The following is a 22,014-nucleotide window of genomic DNA, read 5'->3' as shown; positions in this document are numbered from 1 at the left end:
TCCGGGTTCATGGGGGGACTCAGTGGGTCCAGGCTGTCAGGCTGCCCAGGCCACAATCTGGCCCTGCAAGGCAAGGTGATACTGACTGGGTGACCTGGCCTCCTCCCTCTTGTTTCTTTATCTGAAAAGTCAAGGGAATAAGAGCACCTTCCTATAGTAATATGAAGACTAAGGGAGCCTATCATGTAAAGACCTGAAAGCAGTGCTTGGCAGGTATTAGAAGGCCAATAAATACTACTGTAGTTCTTATGGTGATGGAGGGAGAGTAATACTGAGAGATGGCCATCTTGAGAGACGGCCATGTGTGAGAGCAGACCTTCCTCTGGACCCATGTTCTCCAGTGCTTAGTGAACACAATTAAGTAGATCGACTGTTGGCATGTGTTACTGCTTGTATCTCGATGTCCCCCCAAAGCCTCATGCAGTCATAGGTGGGGCTTTTCAGAAGTGGCTGGAGCTAGGGTGTGTGACACTGGGATCAAGGATGTGATGCTGGGGTTGATTCACTGGTCCTAGAATTAAGGGTCAATGCTACCCGCCTTAAGGGCAGGTCACCTGGCTAACATACAAGGGACAGAGAGACCTGCTGTGTTTGGACCTTGTCACTTGGCTGCTGCTTGCTGCCTCCTGCCTGCCCTGCTTTGCCATAAACTGTTTCTTCTGTGATGCCCCATCATGCCTTGGAGCCAGCTGACTATTGACTGAAATCTCTGTGAAATAATACTTTCCTCCTTTAACTCCGGGTGTCAGATGTTTTGTCTCAGCAATGAGAAAAGTAACTAAAATGGCAAGATTCCTGAGCTGATTTAGGAGCTTGGTAGGCCTGTTTCTGGTGACTTGATGACTTCTGTCCCTGTGGCCAACCTACTTCCTCTTGACCTGAAGAGTGGCCTAGAGGTGATACTCCCATGTATCATCTCTGTATTTATTGTTGTTCTGCTCTTTGTTTTATATCTCTGTGGCATAATTTAAATAATAAAAAAGGCTATTCTTATAGTCTCGGTTGACGTATTCCATTACGCAAGACAAAGGATTCACTGGGTGAAATCAGAATACTGATTTTTAGAATGGATGGGTCCGATTGTGGAAATCTAGGAAATGTGCATGCATACACACACAAACACACACATACACACACAAGTTCCCAAAAATCAATCAGAAAGTGCTATTTTTCATTCTTCTAGCAGGTTTTTGATAGAACAACCTGGATCTGAAGTCAGCCTGAGGCAGGCAGATCCAAAAGATGGCTGCTGCTGGCTCTCCCTATCACAGGGTCCCTCTTGCCCTGTAATTCACTTCTTTTCCTACTTTTAATTGGCCCACCCTTGTTCTGCAGAGCGTGTCTCTTTTCCTGCTTTAATAAACCTAAAACTTCGCTACTTTTAAATGAAATTGACAGTTCATAGAAAGTATAGACTACTCCAATAAGAAGTGAGTAAATAGTCCTGCAAGGTATTGTGATGTATTTTACTGAAGTAAGAAGACCACAGAAAGATGGCGGATAGATAACAGCTGGTTACAGAGGCACCCTGAAATAGTCAACTTAGAATTCAACATAATACAGCATGGGGAGCCCAAACAGAGGGAGATGAATTCTCTTGTCCCAAGAAGAAATTCAGGTCAGAACCAATCAAACATACAGTCCTGGTGCTATTATTGGAACAGCTAAAAGTTCAGTGTTCTTGCCTCAGTGGGCCATCTGAGGTCCCACCGCTCTGACTCACTGGAGGCTGGTGCAGACACACTGAGGTCAGGTGTCAGCCAGCTGAACAGAGAGCTGAGCTGGTGGGGAGCCTGCATTGACCTGTGGTGAGTGATGAGAATGGAGCCATTCCACAGAAAGGGGGGCTCTGATGGACAACATTCTGGGACTGGACAGGACTGGCAAGTACAAGGGGCAGCAGTGACTTCAGTCTGTTGTTCCCTTCCCGAATGGGATTGGTGGAGTGAGCTAAGCCTGGGTCACGTGACCTGGCTGAGACCCAATAGGTTATCTGAAATCAATTCCCTACAGCGGTGGCACACACTAACATAGTGAAGGCCTTAGAAGTTTGACTGACCCGAAGGGGAGGCGGGGCACACAGTAATATAGTGCAGGCCTCAGCAGCTTGACTAATCCAAAGGGGAGGGGCCAGCATATGCTGCTCCTATTTGCAACTCACTAGCACACTGCAGTGGGAAGGGTATTCCAGCCAGCACATTTCAGAAGAATTGTAACCAACAAAGAAAGAAACTGGGGCCTCCTGGAAGAATCAAAAAAGATGAGAAGAGGGAGCAAAAAGAAAAAGTCCCCAACCTTGAGAACACTGATCCAGGACAGGTAAATACAAAGGAGAATGAGAACAGCAAACAAGCCATGTCAGACATGGCACCAGTGGACATAAAGAGATATCTTTGGGACCTCATAGATGAGTTCAAAGTGACCTGCCCTTAAGGCGGATAGCAAAAAAAGAGCATAACATAACAATTAAAGCAAGATATAAATAGATTAATAAAAGAGATGCTAAGCGTCCCTCAAGAATACACAGACAGAAGAAGGAACTCAAACAAAGGAGAGAACCATTTGATGAAGAATACAGAGAAAATATAGAATACATGAATCAGATTCAAAGAGAACACCAGGAAGTTAAAAACTCTATGGAAAGATGGCAAATCTGCTTGAAAGAAACTAAGGATAGATTATCCAAACTGGAGGACAGTTTTGCAGTATGGGATTATGAAAGGAAAAACATTTAAAAATAACAAGGGAACAAGCAGTAACAACACAAAGGCTAGAAGATGACAAGAGGATCTATAACTTGAGAATAAAGAATGTGAATGAAGAAGCAGGGTACAAACAAAGGAACTACAAAGGTTATTTACAGAAACAATTAAGGAAAACTTCCCAAACATAGGAAAAGAAAATGATATTCTGATGTATGAGGCATACCGAACTCCAGCCACCTACAACCAAAACAGAGCTACACCCAGGCATATAATAATCAAGATCCCAGAAATTCAATATAAGAACAGAATATTAAAAGCTGTTAGAGACAAGAAACAGATAACCTATAAAGGAAGGCCCATCAGAATAATGGCAGACTTCTCAACACAAACCATCAAGTCAAGAAGAGCCTGGAGCAAAATATTCCAAGCCCTCAAAGAAAATAACCTCCATCCCAGATTTATATACCCTGCTAAACTGTCTCTAGAAATTAATGGAGAAACAAGATGCTTCCAAGACAAAGAGGAACTTGGGAAAATCGCAGTCACTAATCCAACTCTACAGAGAATAATAGAGAATGCAGGGCATTCTAGAGAGAGAGAGAAAAGTACTAGGATTCCAAAAACAGTGGCAGAGAGGCCTCAATGAATGGAGCAGAAAGTGGCATAAAGAAGACAAGCAGACGACTGATACCAAAAAAAGAGCATAACAGAAATGAGGCAGAGAAGATTGGTTAAAATTTCTAATATAGATGGCCTTGATACACTAAATTTAAAAAAAAGCACATGTGGAGTAGATCAGGAGGTAGGGTCCACCAAGGTGCTATTTATAGGAAATATAATTAACATGAAAAAGAGCAGATAGACTGAAAATCAAATATGAGAAAACAATGCTCTATGTGACAGAGAACCAGAGAGTAATAGGGACAACTAGACCAGTATTTGTGGATAGGTTGGGAAGACAGGCTTTAATAGGTAAAGGAATACAATTAGAGATCAAGTCCAGGAGAGAGAAGGTTCGGAACCACTTAGGTAAATAGCAGGTTGCCCCCCCTAATTTAAAACCAAGGGTCTTAGTCAGACCCAAAAATGCACAGTGTACCCTGGGGAAGTGAAAGGGGAGGGAGAGTCTTAAAAAAGGTGGCAGAAGATATTGTTAATAGTGTATCAGGATTTAAAACCCACATTACTCGCACTACTCTGCTTAGATAGATTTTATTCTGTCCCAGTTTGTCTACTTGCATTAGATTTGAGGGCACATTCAGCTATCCCAAAAACATCAGGATCAGTAATCATCTTTAATTTCCTATTATCTTAATCTGGAGCCCTGTATGACTTATACTGTTTTGTCATGACTGATCTTAGTTAAATCTGGTTTGTTTGATTGTTGTTCGGTATCGATAGATTTTATTCAAAACTGATGTGATTGATAGTATCAAGTGTGAGAGTATAGGCAACTACACTGAAGATGACAAGACTCTATGACACACATTCTGGTTTGATAAGTGCCTGTTTTTGAAGTTTTATTCTATATACAAAGTTGTGTTTTTATTTATACTATTATGTACTGATATATTCAATTATACTACATCTGATGATATAGCCAATTCTAGTGAAGAAAACAAGAGACAACACAGGAACCATGGTAGAACTCCTTGTAAAATGGTCTTCTATGTCTTTTTTGTCATGTGTTTATAGGAATATGTTTTGTTTTGTCTTGCTTTGTTTCGTTTCTTCCTCTAATATAGAAAGGATAGAAATACATGCTAAGACTCATGCATGTGTAGAATCTATAAACAGTTTATGAGAACTGATCTTATGACACATGATGAAATGAACAGATACTTTGAAGAAAAAGAGACACTAAAATTCCCAGTGCTGATCCTGGAGTGTCATAATGTGAAACCCAGCAATTGTATTATTCTTTATTCAGAGTGATATTAGCCTGCTTGGGTTTATTCAATCTCAACATAAATGAAGATATGGATAACTGCATGTATGTTTAAGCGTATAGGATTGATAACCATTTTTCTAAGATTTTGTTGGATAGTTGAACAGAATTGGTTGCAATCTCACTGTTTGAATCCTCACTTTATAAGCTCCACTTTAGTATCTTGAATAACTATTTGTAAGAAGACAATCTGTAATCATCAACTAGTGATTACTTACTGCTTATTTTTTTCTTTGAAATTATGTATTATTTCTACCCATATTCTGTTTTGTTTAGTCTTTCTTTAAATAAAAATTTTAAAAAGACACTACAGTACCCAGTGCTGATCCTGGGGTGTCATGATATGAAATCCAGAAATACTATTATTCTTTGTTCAGAATGACTTTAGCCTGCTTTAGTTTGTTTAATCTAAACATAAATGAAGATATGGATTACTGTGTATGTTTAAGAGTGTAGGATTGCCAACTATGTTACTCAGTTTTTGTTGGATAGCTGGACAGAACTGTTTGCAGTCTCGCTGTTTGAATTCCCACTTCATATGTTCCACTTTTGTATCTTGAAAAACTATTTGTAAAAGGACAGTATGTAAACACCAACCATGATTTCTTAGTGTTTATTTTTTCTCTGAACGTATGTATTATTTCTACCCATTTTCTGTTATGTTTAGTCTTTCTTTAAATAAAATTAAAAAACCAAAAATAAAGAAAGTGAGAAGACCACAGAAGAGGTGCCCTGCTTTCCGTTTGTGGCCAGGGTAGTTAAGTCTTTGCAATAGCTCTGTTCAAGATGAAATGAAACAGGCCCTGAAAGTGCTTCAAGATGCGGAGAAGGGAGGAGAGGAGGAAAGAAGGGAGGGAGGCAGAAAGAAGGGGAGGAATGAACCCAAGTGCACTCCACATAGCCAGACTAATATTTGACACTTTCAAGTTATACTTCAGGGCAAGAATGCAGTTGGGAGTGTTTTGTTATGAGATTTATGATGTTGACTTTATGAGTTTGAATCCGTCAACTTTTGAACTAAGTGCATTTAGGGCTCTGGCTGTGTTGAGCTCCGCTTTCTGATGTTACTGCTTAAATAACGTATTAACCCATTACACGCTTTCAACTTGAGAACAGCTGAATTGCATTCTCAGTGCCTACCCATGAGTTATGGTGACTCAGAACACTTAAGGAAGTTGACTAACACACAGAAATTTATGAGTAATGGAGTGAGAATACGGCAGATTTCCATATTTCACTTTTATTGAAAGTTGAGTCAGTCTTTACTGTGAAGATAATTTATGTTAGTGTTCCATTGGTGGAAAAAAATGAAAAGTAATGATGTTTGTCAAAATGATGATGAATGCATGCCAACATTCATGAAAACGAATAAGTTCTCCAGAAAATGTGAACCCTGTGCCAGATTATTTTTCTTCATAACTTTTTCAGGTTCTGTTGTAACTTGGTAAGGAGTCCAGCCAAATTGGACAGGCCTCGCTGCCCCTGCTGTTCTCTGTCCTCCAAGTCCATATCTGCCCATTCTGCCTGCTGCTCTGAGCCACAAGCTGCAGTGGTAGGACAGCAGAGGGTGGATGTGGACAGAGGCTCGCTCAGGATACTCACTATCTCTCCTAAGTGACACCAGCTTCCAGCACAAGCTGTGAGCCTAGCCGCTAGTGGCGCTTGGCTCCAGGCTGCAGGGAGCTCGGGGAGGAAGACTTCCTACTATTACTTCTGTGTGCCCCAGGTTTCCTCTCTGGCTTGCTTTGCTGTGCCCCAGCATGTGTACACTTAATGTACTCCTCTTAAAATCCCCCCTGCGAGTGACTTCTTTTCAGCCAGATGGAATCCTCATTAAGCAAAGTCTAGGAAACTCTTCATGGGATGTGGATCCTACAATAAAAGTCATCGAAGTCCACTTGACTTGCATGCTACTTTTTGCAGATGGCTTTAGACATCTCTATCACCATGTCCGCCTTATTAAAAGTTTGCTAGAATAAATGGGGCCATCAGATGCCGTGGCAGGGCTCGAATGTGTTTCCCAGATTTCCCTTTCCTGGACATTGCTGCTCGGGGAGGGCACAGGAGAGATTCTTGTGGGAGATTTGAAGGGAACAAAGCAGTGATAGCTTTGTAGTTCAAACGCGTGGGCTGGATCATGGTGTTGTGTGAGGCAGCAATTAGGCCTCCACCCCTGGGCCAGGTGTGTGTAACTGGATCTTGAAGGGCCTCAGATTCTGCAGGACACATAGGTGCCACCAAGATCAGAGGCAGAGGGAGCTGATGACAGCCTTCAGTCTGTCCCGTGAGTTCTAGCTTGTTCTCTTCCATTTATTTCCATCTTCCTTCCCTGTCTGCCTGTCCTCTAGACCTCAAATGCCAGCATAAGCTGCAAACATGATAATGCCACAGAGTTAACCTCCTCCCCAAATGCATGTATTCAGTCTCCAGTGGTGTGTATGTGTGGGTGACAGAGAGAATTCTTTTGTACCTATTAGGACTTTAAACATGCTGTTCAGTTTTAGTGTACTCTGTATGTTGTTGGCTTAAATATCATATTCTTACTCTATTCATTTTGGATTAATGGACCTTTTTTCTTAGCTCTTTTATCATTTTCCTATTCTCTGGGATGGGGCTAGCCAAGAGCTCTTAGACCTGCCACCAAAAGTGTGATCTGTAAAAAAGAAAGTTAATAAATTATGAAATTTAAAAATTTCCTGCAAGGAACTGAAGATTTATCTCAGTGGCTCAGAGTGTTGCCTGATAAACAGGGGGTTGTGAGTTTAATCCCTAGTACCAAAAAACAAACCAAAACTTTCCTGCAGGGAAAGATCTAGTAAACAGGAATGGAAATACAAGTTACAGAATGGGAGAAAATGTTTGCGAACCATGGATCTGAGACAAACCGATCCAGGATAAAGAACTCTCAAAATTCAATCACAAACAATCCAGTTATAAAGCAAAGAATATGAACAAATATTTCAAGACATATAAGCACATGAAAAGATGTTCAGTGTTATTATCTATTAAGGAAATACAAATTAAAACCACAATGAGATATTAGTATGTGCTGAAAATAAAAAATGATGTTGACATTAAAGACTATACATTAGGACTCCATGAATGTAAAGTATCCAGAATAGGAGAATCCATAAAGACAAAATGTAGATTGGTGGTCGTTAGCATCTGAGGGTGTGGAATGGGAAAAGGGGAATACTGCTAATGGATACGAGACTTTTTTCCTGAGGATAATAAAAATTTTATGAAATCTGTGGTGGTATCTGCACACCTTTTGTGCATACTAAAAACCAGTGAATTCTGCCCTTTGAGATCGTTAATTATATTGTGTGAATTATGTTGAAATAAAAAAAATGGTAACACTAAATGTTGGCAAAGATACAGAGAAACTGTATCTCCCATTGTTGTTTGTGGGGATGTAAAATGACTTAGTTACTCTGGAAGATAATTTGTCAATGTCTGATAAAAGAAAAAGTCCTTATCTTATAACTCAGCAGTTTCACTCTTAAAAATTTATTCTAAAGAAACAAAACATTACACAAATGATCAAAACAATTTTATACGCAATAGCAAAATTCAGCAAATAGCCCATGCATCCTTCCCTGGGTGAATGGTTGAAAAAACTAGTATTTCTATACAAGCGAATACTACTCATTCATGTAAAAAATGAACTATTGATAGGTGAAACCACCAGATGGACCTCAAGGGTAATGTGCCCAGTGAAAAACATCACTCAAAATGTTACATAGTATAATTTCAAGTCACGGATTTTGATACCTGCTACCTTGCCTTTGTTGCCCAGAATTGCTTTTGCTATTGTAGATGACTTCTGATTTCAAATAAATTTTGGGATTTTTTTTCTACTTTCTCTCTTGTTAGTCATGTTCGAGAATGCTATTGATTTTCAAGTGTTGATTTTGTATCCAGCTACACCACTGAATATGGTTATTAAATCTAAAAGGCCTTTGGTGGAATTTTTGGGTCTTCTATGTAAAATATCATATCATCTGCAAATAATGATAATTTAACTTCTTCCTTTCCCTCCTTATTCCTTTTATTTCTTTCCCTTGTCTGATTGCTCTGGGTAATGCTTCCAGAACTATATTGAATAAGAGAGATGATAGTGAACATCCTTATCTTGCTCCTGATTTTAAAGTGAAAGCGTTCAGTTTTTGTCCACTTAGTATAATGTTGGGAGCTGGTTTTTCATAGATGGCTTTTATCAAACTGGGATAAAGATCATCTATTCCAATTTTCTGTAGTTTTTTTTTAAATGATGAATGAGTGTTGGACTTTGTCTAATGCTTTTTTGTGTCTATTGAGATGATCAAATGGTTTCTCTCCTTTGCTCTATTAAGATAGTGTATTGCATTTACTGACTTACATTTGTTGAACCATCCCTGCATCCCTGGGATGAATTGCCCTTGGTCATGGTGTATAGTCCTAGTGATTTGTTGTATGCTGTTTGCCAGGGGGATGGGCCTAATGCAGTTCTCTTTTTTAATTGGGTCCTGTTGGGTTGTGGTAGCAGAGTAATACTTGCTTCCAAGAATGAACGTTATCATTATGCGTATCTAAAATATATCCCCAAAAGGTTACATACTATAATGATTCCATTTATAAAACATCCAGAAATGACAAAATGATAGAGATAGAGACAGATTAGCAGGGGGTAGAGGACTGGGAAAAGAGGAGGGCTAGTATAAATACAAAGCAGTAGGTAATGAAATCAAGCTGTTTCTTCAGTATAGTGGTAGTTACAGAAATGTATATGCGGGATAAAATGGCATAGAACCATAAGCACATATAATAGAAAACAAAAGTTTTTAAATGGTGACAATGTGAATAACTATAGTTCAGTTAACAATAACTTACCAATGTTGATTTCCTGGCTTTGATACTGTACAGTTATGGAAGGTGTCACATTTGGGACAAGGACACATAGGACTCTGAGGCGTATGTGTAACTTCCTTTGGGTCTATAATTACTTTTAAAAAGTTAAAAGGAAAACACAACTACAAGCATTGTGGTTTATGTCTAAACTTTCCCCCCAAGAGCTTTCTGTGCTCACAGGCAGGGTTTTTGGGGTTCTCTCTCTCTGCTTCCTCGCCACCTTGACATGAGCAGGTTTTGTCCCACCACACTTTTCCACCAGACCGTTTCTGCTTGGGAGACAGCTGACCAGGGACTACAAACAGGAACCACAACAAAGCTCTCCTCCTTCAAGTTGTGGGTGTCAGATGTTTGTCCCAGGGACAAGAAAGTGACTAAGAAATCAAGGTTATATCCCAAGGAGTAACTACTTGAATTTGAATTCACAGCATGCAATTACACACATGCACACATAACAAAATTAATTTACGGTCTATGGTTAATATAATATTTTAGATGGGGGACATACATACCATTTTCTCAGCAAATGGTGTTAAGATAACTGGATAGTTTATATGAATAATAATACAAAATGATTAGTTTTAATTTTGTTTACCAAAATAAAATGCAGAATGTGGTTTTCAAAATAAATAACAAATACTTGTTGAATGGTAGGTGCTTTCAATATTTGAAAGGCACAGAGTTTCTGTGTTGCTGAGGATTGTGGCTGGTGCAGAAAGCTGAAGATAGTAGGTGTTAACCACTGCCACATTCTCTTTACTGAGCTCCTTTAGCTCTGAAGGCAGCCACCTCCTCAGAGTTCTCCTGAGAGGCTCTAGTACATCACATACATCACCTCCACTGTAAATCTGCAGGAGAGAGCTGCTCATAGGGAATCTAGGGTCACTGGAAAGGGCATTCCTGTCACAGTGATGTTTAGAGGGCTCAGTAAGATCGTGCACAGAAAGGACTCAACAAAGGGCCCAGAATAAGCAGGAAAGACGTCACTGTTCTGTTGATTGGAAGGGGGCATTGACATCATGAACAAATAAACGAGTGGGCAAAATTTTGTGGGAAGACACAAGTCCACACTAGAGTATTCGCAAGATGAGGCAGGTCCTGAAGGTGAGGTCTTTCAAATGAGAAAATAATCTTAAAAGCACAAGTTTAGAAGTTGTGAACAGGCTGTGGGCCTCCTTGCAGAATGGTGTCCAGCACAGAATGATGTTCATCTCTTCTGCTCCATTTCAGTTCAGACCTCAGGAGGCCACAGTGCAGCCTGACCCCTGTGGTGTCTCGGCCTGAGGCCTGAGACCTCTCTGGCTCTTTTAAGTTGCCTGTACTCAGCCAAGGGGGCTGCTCTGTGTAGAGTAGCCATCCTCTCTACACTTCAACCATCAGAAAGAAGAAACAATAAAGTGAAACACATTTTCTTCCTGGCACATTATTCCACAGAAGTTACACGCTTGTTTCCATTTACATCCATTGGCCAGACCTTAAACACATGGCCTCATTAACTGGGTGTGTGTGTGGACGGAGGCAGGGATTAATGTCTCCAGATCCAAATGTTCCTAGTGAAAGCTGGAGGTGGGGGACTTCTCAGTAAGAAAATGAAGAGGGAAAATGTACTGTTCCAGTTCTTTTTCTTTGCTGGATCAAAGGAGCTGACATACACGAGTTAAAGGAGAAGAGGTCCATTAGGGTGGCCAGTTTCAGAGGTCAGCCCATGGTTGGCTGGCTGCAAGGCAGGCACATCCTGCAGACGGTCAGGTGGAAGAAAGCTGCTCACCTCATAGTAGCCAGGAAGCAAACAGAGCAAGAAAGAGGTGGCGAGAAAGGAGCCAAGACACACCCAGAAGTGTCATTTACTAGTCTCCTGGCGCTTCTCAAATCAATCCAGTTAACAATCAAGGTTAACCATCACGTGAACATTGAGGAACAAGAATTTCTCTTGCCACTGGGACCCAATCTGCTTTGAAATGTGACCTTATCTCCTACTTAAATTGTTTCCATGACTGCCTAATAAATCTCTATCTACCTTTATTAATTCTCCTCAGTTGGCATCATCAGTTATAAATTTAATGCACATATTTAATTAAATTACTCTCCTATCTCACAATCTTCAATGAGTCTTTTTCATTTACAGATGAAGCCCCTTCTGTTTTGCTAACATGAATTAAAATTCTCCACAATAGCATTTCAACGATATTCATCTTCCCTCCTACCTTGCTGTGTTAGTCATTTTTCTGTTGCTGGGACAAAATACATGACACCCACAATGTAAAGGAAGAGAGGTTTATTTGGTTCAAGGTTTCAGAAGCTTCAGTCCGTGGTTGGCTCCAAGGCAGAACAGCATGGTGCAAGGGTGTGGCACAGGACAGCTGCTCGACCCAAAGCAGCCAGAGGCAGACAGCAGGGAGCTGTGGCCAAGAATTACATCCTTGCAGGTCACACCTGTAGTGAGTCACTCAAACCAGGCTCCACCTGCTAACAGCATGTGCACCAATGAAATCAACCGGCTAACCCACTGTTGAGGGATAGCATCCACATGATTTAATCACCTTCCAAATCTGAACGCATGAGACTTTGAGGGGACATTTTAGATCTAACATATAACCTGCCTTTTGCTGAACATGGTAGCAGATTCAGTTCTCTATGACTTGTCTCATGATAGGTGCCCTACAAAAATTGTCTCCTTAAAATCACCAACTGCTGATATCTAAGCCTATCTTAGGTCATTTCTTTTACAAATGCCATTTTCAGGTCCCATGTATTAAAAGCATCTACCTTTGCTCTAAATAGTCACTATTTTAGGCTGCCTCCTGTTACAATAAATTGTAACATTTTCACGTTCATAGACACAACTGTATTGTCCTTTGTACAGTATTCACTACATCTTTGTTTATCTTTGTGGTCCTGATGGTACCAAGTCCCTGAATTCTTACTAAAAGCTGCATAATACATGCTTAGTAAATGAAATTGACATATAACATGTGAATTTATAAGAGGAAAAAGAAAAACCTGAACCAGCTCTCTTTGGATCAAACATTCATTTAAACTGGATTAAATGTTTTAGCAACAATCTAGCATCATTCATTACATAATTTTTTCTAAGTCTACATGCATCCATTTGGAATTATGTTGAGTGATTTGTGTTAATAACACTAAGCATAATAAGGATTCACATCAGAAAGAACAACTTGTAAGCTGTCTATTTTCAGCTCTAACAAGGAAGTGACAGTTTTTGAATTTTTTGCAGAAGTGTTAAAACTTATCTCAGTCAAACACTTGCTGAGACACTTAGTATGTCACTTACGTTATTTAGCTTTCTATTTTAACCTTCGAGGTCTATTTGGAAAAAAGAAAAACATGCTGCTAATTTTCTTGTGACAGAAGGAAGAAACAAAAACAGTTGCAATGCTGAATTGCCTTGTGTTAAAATATGAAAACAACTCTTTTTCACATTTTTATTACTATTGTGGCTCTTGGTACATATGAGTCTTTCAAATTAATGAGATTTTCTGTGAAGTTTCCCTGCATGCCTGCATCAAGCAGTGATCGAATCCACTTACCGTTCTCCAGCCCTCAGTGTGGACTTCTCCCTCTGCCCAGTCTTTCCTATCCTTCTTGTTCCCACCTTGACCCATTCCACTAGCTGTTTATTAAGTTCAGATGTGGACACACGGCTACAGTATTCGAAGTAAGTAATAAACTCCTAATTAAGATGAAGACGTTATCTGAGGACTTCCGGAAGAACATGGCGGTCAAATAACAGCAGCCACGGAGGCTCTCTGAGATTACCAGCTTAGAATGCAGGAGCGGTGCCCTGTGAGGAGTCCTACGTGAGGGGAGATGTACCCGGCCGACCCAGGAACAAACTAAGCTGAGAGAAACCAACTGGAAAAGCAATCCTGATGCTATAACAGATAAAATCTCAGTGCGGAAGCTGGATCCCGCACCATTGGAAGCCGCAATTTGAATTTCCTGCTGCCGATACTGCGTCCCAATCCGCGGCAGGGAGAGAGATGCGCGAAAGTTCTGAGAGCGGGAATCGGCGAACCAAACAGCATTGAGAGCGGGACTGGCAGGGAGCCCTGCATCGATCGGTGGTGAGTGAGAGAAATGGAGACCCTTTCATAGACTAGGAGGCTCCAACAGAGGACATTCTGGGAATGAGCAGACTAGCTGGAATAGGACCCTGCAGTGACTTTAGTTGCATATTCCCCTCTCAAGCGGGAGTGGTGGGGAGCGCTTGGCCTGGTGACGCCACAGACTAAGACCCAGTAGGCTAGCCCAAATCAGGTCCCTGTGCCTGGCGGTGCACCCTAGCAGTGAAGCATTCAGTAGGTTGACCTGGAGGGGCGGGCCCAGCAGAGGCTGCCCAGATCTGTGTCTCCCTAGTACACTGCAGTGGGCAGGAACACCTCATCAGCGGATTCAAACAAACTGTAACAGACAAAGAGAAAAAAAAAAAAAAAAAACTACATACACTTGTATGGAAGAAACAAAAAGTATGGGAAAAGGGAGCAACAAGAAAGGGTCCTCAGTCCCCAATCCTGAGAACACTGATGCAGGAAAGGTAAATGCAAAAGAGAATGAAGACAGAAAACATGCAATATCAAACACGGCACCTATAGACATAAAGCAGTATCTCCAGAGCCTCATAGACGAGTTCAAAAATGAAGTATTTAATGAAATAAAGCAAGAAATAAGAAGAATAGTTAGAAAAATGCTAAGCACTGCCCAAGAAAAAACAGATGGTGGAATGGAAGAACAGAAAAAAAGGGGAGAATTGTTTGATGGAGAAAATAGAGAAAACATAGAATATGTGAAGCAGGTTCAAAGAGATTACCAGGAAACTAAAAACTCTATTGAAAGCTGGCATAACAGCTTGAAAGAAACTAAGGATAGATTATCAGAACTGGAGGACAGATTTGTAAGGTGGGAGCATGAAATGAAAAACTTCTTAAAAATAACAAGAAAACAAACAGCATACATAATACAAAGACTAGAAGATGATAAGAGAATCTATAACTTAAGAATTAAGAACATAAAAGAAGAAGTAGGGACTCAAACAAATGAACTACAAAAGCTATTCACAGAAATAATCCAGGAGAATTTCCCTAATTTAGCAAAAGGTAAAGATACTCAGATGTATGAGGCATACAGGACCCCAGCCACCTACAACCCAAACAGAGCTACACCCAGGCATATAATAATCAAAATTCCAGAAATCCAATATAAGAACAGAATATTAAAAACTGTCAAAGACAAGAAACAGATCACTTACAAGGGAACACCCATCAGAATTACAGCAGACTTCTCGGCACAAACTATCAAATCACGAAGAGCATGGGGGAAATAATTCAAGCTTTAAAAGATAATAACCTCTAGCCAAGATTGATATATCCTGCACAACTGTCCCTAGAAATTGATGGAAAAACAAGGTGCTTCCAGGATAAAGAGGAACTAGGGGAATTTGCAACCACCAATTCAACTCTACAGAGATTACTGCAGGATATTCTAAAAATGAAAAATACCAAGATTCCAGAAACAGTGGCAGAGCAGCCACAATGAATGGAGCAGAAAGTGAAATGAAGAGGACAAATTGACAACTAATGCCAGAAAAAGAGCTCAACAGAAATGAGGCAGAGAAGGTTGGATAATAGGAACAGCCATTTTGGAGAAAACAAGACATCATAATAGGTAGTGCTGATTTAATATCCTCTTGTTTTGAAGTCCCATCAAGCTTTTGTTCTTCTGTCTCCATCGGTTTTAACCTGTTGTATCTTATTGGATTTTATTATATGTGATAATATAAACAAAAACTTTTATAGACAAAGAGATTATACAGAAACCATTGTTCATTTTCTGTTAGTTGATTCTAAATACCCTGTAATACTGTCATTCTCATGGTTTTACATTGTCTTGATATGTTTGATGCTATAGTATACAAAGTTATACCCAAAGATTTTAAGGGAAGAGACACTATGGTAACTACTATTAGGTCGAGATTATCTTGCGGTGAAACACTATTTTGCTTAAATGGCTATGTTTTGACCTGCGCTGTTTTGTTGTTATGCCCTTTTTTTTTTATCTCAATCTCCTTTTTATTATCTACTTTTTCATTTTTATCCTTTTAATTAAGGGAAAAATAAATAAAAAATAGCAGGATATATTATAGTAACCCACTTTGATTTCCTATTAACTTGATTTGAAACTCTGTATTGCTCTCACCATCTTGTTTTGACTGATTTTCCTCTATTCTGTTATGCTTGATAGTACCAAGTTTGAAATTATAGGCAACAACTATGAAGACAATAAGATTCATTGTGACGCCCATTCTGGTTGACTGTTATCTTCTTTTGAAGTCCTCTAATGTCTCCAGTATTTTCGTTTTATTGGTCTTATCCTTTACTGTTTTGTTCAATTTTATTATAACTGATGATATAGGCAATTCTTTTTAAGATAACAAGAGGCATTATGGTAACCATTGTTGATCACCTTGTATTTTGTTTTTACATTATGTATTATGTCCATCCTTTTGATTTGACTGACTCTGTCCTAGTATGTCACATTTGGTTTTACTTTCTTCAAAAAAAAAAAAAAGTAATAAGAACTGTGGGAGTAATAAAACCCAAAATGTGTAATTGTCATTGTACAAAAGAAAGGAAAAGAAAGTTCTCTAAAATATATAACTGCATATATATTTAAGTGTATAAGATAGATAACCATATTATTGAGTTTTGTTGGATCATTAAACAAAACTGTTTGCAGTCTCACTGTTTGAAAGTTCCCTGTATATGCTTTAGTTTTGTAACTTCAACAACTATTTCTAAGATAACAATATGTAATTAACTAGTGATTTCCTACTGTTTATTTTTTCTGAAATTCTGTATAACTTGTACCCTTTTTCTGTTTTTTTTTTCTTTTTTCTCCTTAAATAAAATTTTTAAAAAAAGACATTATCTGAACATAAATCCTACATTGGCCTCATAAGGACATCTCTTCCTGAAACATTGAATTTCACCTTAAACCTTCTGTAAGCAAGCATGTGTCCCTTGACCTTTGAGCAGTCCCTTTCCTGGGCCCTCTCTGATCTCTTTTGTTAGACCCGTACTTCTTTTTTCTAAGCCTAGTAGACCTCTCTCCAACACTTAACATTGAGTGTACAGGAAGAATTGGACACCAATCAGGGCTCTGGAGCACACACTGCCCTGCTACATCCTGAGCTAGCAGAAGCCTAAGGAAGCCTGGTCCCATTGTAAGATTATAATGAAGCTTATTGCCTCAGGACATCACAGCTGGTTATACACAATGCGTTACTCTCGTGTTTATGGTGATGCAGGTGTAAGCACAGCTCTTGTGCCACCAGTCACATAAACTACAATATAATACATAAAGTGTAGTCCATATCTGACCATGATGTGTCAAGTTGAATGGATCAAGAAACACCTGGGAGATTGGTGATGTACACTTCTGGATGCCTCTGTGAGAGGTATCCAGATATGATGGGCATGCGGGCCAGCAATTTGAGGGGGGACCCACCTGGATCATGTGTGGCACCAGGTGGAATAAAGGAGAAAGAGGAAGTCTACTGCATGTTTTGTAAGCCATGTTCCACTTGAGTGCCACGTCTTTTGCTGCTGCTGATGCATGTGGATATCAAATGCGTTTCTTCAGCCTTCCAATGCACCTTCCAGGCCTTCCGTCTCAGACTAATGCTACATCCTTGATCCCTCTCACTCTGCAGCATTCTAAGGGCTTGGGCTGAGCCACTGCTGGATTCTCCAGCTCTTCACTGTGTGGATGGTCACTGTAGACTCTGCCACCCCTCATCTCATAAGCTATCTACCAAATCTCCTTGCCAAATTACATGCATATTTCCTATCAATTCTGTTTTTCTAGAGAACCCCGGCCAGTACAACTGCATCCAGTACATGGTTCTTGATAATGATAAAAAATGACTATGCTGCTAGTTTATGTATTTACAGTACTGTACTTTTTATCACTCTCTTATAGTTCATAATAAAGCTCAGTGCCCTGTTATCCCAGGAGCAGCCTCATCCATCTTGTGCTTATGGAAACTTTTCTTTTGAGCTTTGTGTTTTTTTTTTCTTTCCTTGGTACTTGGGATTAAACTCAGAGCCTTCACAATGAACTGTATCCTCAGACCCTGTTCTCTTTCTATTTTGAAACAGGGTCTCGCTAAGTTGTTAAATTGCTCATGCTGAGCTCAAACTTGTGATCCTCCTGCCTCAGCCTCCAAGAGTGCTGGGATCCTTCTGCCTCTCTATTCTCAGCTTGACTGCACCATTTTCCTTTGGGACTGATTTAATCTCATATTACTTGTTCATCATGGTCTTATGAGCAAGTGTGTACTCATAAATGCTGTGTAGCCTAGGAGTGAGGTATAGTCCATACCATCTAAGCTTGTGGAAGGACACTCACAATGTTTACACAGTGACATAATTGCCTACAGATCCATTTCTCAAAACTATCCCTGTCAGTTGTGATTTCTGATTGTATATAGGTGGAATGAAAATCAATGACAAAGCTGATATTTTGGGTTCTAGTTCTATCTACAAAAATTGTATTTGAGGTGGTTTCCCAGAAATGGAAGTGCAGAACTAGAGAGGAGGGGATGAGGTGAGCATCTGCTAGGATTTTTGCACCCTGCTGGGTGGACCAGGAATGGTGGCATTGTATGCAAGGTCCCCAAACTTTACTGGCTTGAGGCTTGACACCAAAGACAGAGTCCTGGAGAGTTTCTGCAAATTTCTGCAAATTTCACCTGTGCCCTTTCCTGCAGAGTCCCAGTGTTACCTACTGAGAGCTGTCCCCAGCATGATGAGGACAATGATCCCTTCAAGATGGCAAAACCATTGATGTTCTGTGTCCCATGGGAAAAACTGTCCTGAACCCCACTTGCATTCATATTGAAGACTTAGAAGAGTTGCAGAGCTGAGCTCCTCGTTTCAGGCATATTAGAGCTTCCATTAAATCCTTTGTTTTTATATATTGCCCCTAGTCTTCAATAATCTCAGATGGCCAAAGTCACCATGCCCCATTCAGAGCTCCTTGACCTGAGTTCTCTTCCCAAATGCTTCTCAGCTCCTAAAGGAAAAGACTCTGGATGGGTTGCCCCTCTGTGTCTACGTGCTCAAGCCAGTCAGCATGCTCACAGCCCAGCACAGAGTGACACACTGTCTCAGTCCCTTCAAGCTGCCCTAACAAAGTACCTCTCTTTACGCAGTTTGCAAGCAATAGGAATCTATTGCTTTCTGTTCTGGAGCTGAAGGCTCAAGAAAAGGCACTAGCAGATTTGGTGTCTGGCGAGGACCTCTTTTCTGATGGATGGCATCTTCCTGCTCTGTCCACACCCGACCACAGATGCGAGGTTGCTCTCAGGCCACTTTTGTGCGGCACTGGTCCCATTCATCAGGGCTTTTCCTTCAGGATCCAAGCACCTCCGAGGCTGCACCTCTTCATTCCACCGCATAGGGGACTGAGTTTCAACAAGAGCATTTTGGGAAAACCATAGGAAGAACTGTGGCATTTGCATAAAGATTTGTGAGGGAGCCAATAAGTTGATCACTGCAGACACTGACTGAGTCTCCTCTCAGGGAGGTCCGTGATCTCGTGCAGCCTGCAGGCTTCTGACAGGCTGTGTGCCAATCCTGCCGTGTCTGAATTCCACTTGGTTCAAGTGGTCAATTCTTCAACCTCATTTACTTCATAAATAAAGCCATGAACTATGTACTGGCATCATTGATATCCTGATTTTACAGATAAAAAAATGCTCAGAAATTTTCAGGATCCGTGACCCTTTCTGGCTTGTGTCTTACCCTGCTGTCTTAGTTATATTTTACTCGTCACTGAGACAAAATACCTGAAGCCCAAAGTTGGGAAAGGAAAGGTTTATTTCTTACAGTTTTTGGAGGTTTCAGTTCACACTCAGTTGCCTCCAAGGCAGGCAGGCGTGGCTGGGCTTCATGGTGGCTGCAAACAGCAAGGAAGAACCAACAAAGAGAGCAAGACACACCTTCTTCCTGCCATTACATCACATCCTGGCTCCACTCCTATGTGGGTGGAGCACTGACACCATCAATCCAAGCACTAGACAATGCACCAATCACAAATACACAATGCAAACTCATGAGGCCTGGGGGATACAGACATAAACCATGACATTCCACCCCTGGCCCCCAGGACTCATGTACATCTTTTATACAAAAGATATTTAGTCCACCTCCAAGAGTCCCAAAGTCCTAACATCTTCAGCATTGCTGAAAAGTCCAAGTCCAAAGTCTCCTCCAAGATCTATGGCAAACTCTTAACTCTAACCCCTGTACAAATGAAACAAGGTTAAACATTTCTGAAATGCAAAGGCACAAGATAAACATTACCATTCCAAAAATTACAAACAGGGGATAGAAAGCATTGGAAACAAAGGAAGTCCAACATCCAGCAGGGCAAACATTAAGTCCTAGAGTTTTATGTTCAGCATCTGAAGCAATCTGGTTGCAAGCTCCAAAGGCTTGGGTGATTCCACCCCCAGGGCACATCCAGCGATTTCAACTCCTGCAGCTTTTTTCTTAACTCCTCTCTGCTCGCTTTTTGCAGCCTTCCTTGGATCATCCACATTCCTGGCTTTTCCAAACTTCTGGGGTCTCCACTGCACCTTTGGCTTCACACTTACATTTTTACAAATTGCCCTCTCAGGGGCACACTGCTTGGCCTCCCAGGCCCTTGGCAATTGAGGTGGAAGCTGTCTTACCCTCAGATTTTGTGCATTTTCCTTGCACCTAAAATCAGCGCCTTGTGGATGCCGCCAAGGTTTGCTGCTAGCTGAAGCAGTAGCTAGGCTTTTCTCTCTCTTGGCTGTAGGGGTCAGTTGCCTGGATTGCAGGGCTCTGTTTACCTGATTGTGAGAAAAAGCTTCTCTATGTTGCCACCATTCTGGAACCTCATGTGGCCTCTGTCACCATTCTGGAACATGGGCTCTACAGCTTTTCCCTCGGAGCAAATTTGTTTTACCTTTGCTGTGAGGCTACACAGGGTGGGGACCCACTTCCTGGGATGTGCCAGGGCCATCTTTCTTATCTCTCTGTTTCTCATCAACAATCAAAATCTCAACTCTGTGTTTACAATCCACAGCCTTCCTGGAATTTTCCTTCTGGCCAAACTCACAGCATTTTAAATTATCCCCCTGGGTTCTTTGCTCCTGATTTGAAACATATAGCTAGCTGAAAGCCCCCAACAATAGCCATGCCACAGCCTCAAAGTTTGTTTGCTTTTTAATTTCTTTTTCAAGATTCATCAGTCCATTGCCCTTTGTCTCAGTCTCTGGCAAAGTCTCTGGGCAGGAGCAAAATGCAGACAAACTTTCTGCCAAGCTGTAACACACATCATGTGGACTCCAACAACCAATGTAATCCTTTTTCCCAGCAGAAACCTCCCAAGCCTGGTCATTACCACGAGGCTTTCTATCATCAGCCTTCTGGTCTCCTGAGCTCTGACCAGAATCTCCTCTACAAAACAGCCTAAGCTGCTCCAGCTCTATGCATCCAGGCAACATGTCTAAACCTTTTCAAACTCCACCCACAAGCCATTTCCAAAGCCTCTCGAAAAACATGATCAGGTATAATCACAGCAAACGACCCCACTCTCAGGACCAAATTCTGTCTTAGTTATATTTTACTCACTGCTGAGACAAAATACCTGAAGCCCAAAGTTGGGAAGGAAAGGCTTATTTCTTACAGGTTTTGGAGGTTTCAGTTCACACTCAGTTGCCTCCAAGGCAGGCAGGCGTGGCTGGGCTTCATGGTGGCTGCAAACAGCAAGGAAGAACCAGCAAAGAGAGCAAGACACACCTTCTTCCTGCCATTACATCACATCCTGGCTCCACCCCTATGTGGGTGGAGCACTGACACCATCAATCCAAGCACTAGACAATGCACCAATCACAAATACACAATGCAAACTCATGAGGCCTGGGGGACACAGACATAAACCATGACACCTGCCAAGTTGCTTTAAGCATAGTTTGCTTCCAATGCATTACATTCTTTGTATCCCAGTAGAAGAAAAGCCACTTTATCTCAGAATTAATACCCCCTGGGGCCGGTCACAGTCAGTATAACCCTAGGTTACTAAATACTGAGTCCCTTGTCACAAAGCAGGACAGTGCTCCAATGCTCCTGCAGGAGCAGTCACAAGCAGACTACATCCTTGCTTCCGCTTTCTCCTTTAGAGGAAGCAGCCTAAATCAGAGGATCCAAAACCCACTCCTGAAACTGACACCCTTTCCTGTGGCTCCAGTCCATTGAGAGGTTCAACTTGAAGTCATTACATGGGCAGTGGATTGGTGGAAACCTAATTGGAACCTGAAATTACCATGTAAGGGTCACATGCGTCCATTGCAGAGCATGAGAGCAGTGGACCAGTCCTAGCTCAGCCTCTTAGTGTCTCATGACCCTGCATAGTCAC

At 41.1% G+C, this 22,014-nt stretch overlaps 1 protein-coding gene across 1 annotated transcript in view; it reads right to left on the bottom strand.

Annotated features, from left to right (window-relative positions):
* The window catches only part of Stx11 (syntaxin 11), a 70,560-nt gene extending 49,214 nt beyond the window's left edge, over positions 1–21,346 (bottom strand). The window contains exon 1 of the mRNA XM_063233430.1: positions 21,286–21,346. The gene's annotated coding sequence lies outside the window, so the exon portion shown is untranslated. The remainder of the gene's footprint in view (positions 1–21,285) is intronic.
* Between the last annotated feature and the right edge of the window lie 668 nt (positions 21,347–22,014).

The sequence above is a fragment of the Cavia porcellus genome, unplaced genomic scaffold (genome assembly GCF_034190915.1).
Source record: "Cavia porcellus strain 051 isolate PalLab524CR breed Dunkin Hartley unplaced genomic scaffold, mCavPor4.1 scaffold_22, whole genome shotgun sequence".
NCBI lineage: Eukaryota > Metazoa > Chordata > Mammalia > Rodentia > Caviidae > Cavia > Cavia porcellus.
This window is presented reverse-complemented; position numbering and strand designations above follow the sequence as displayed.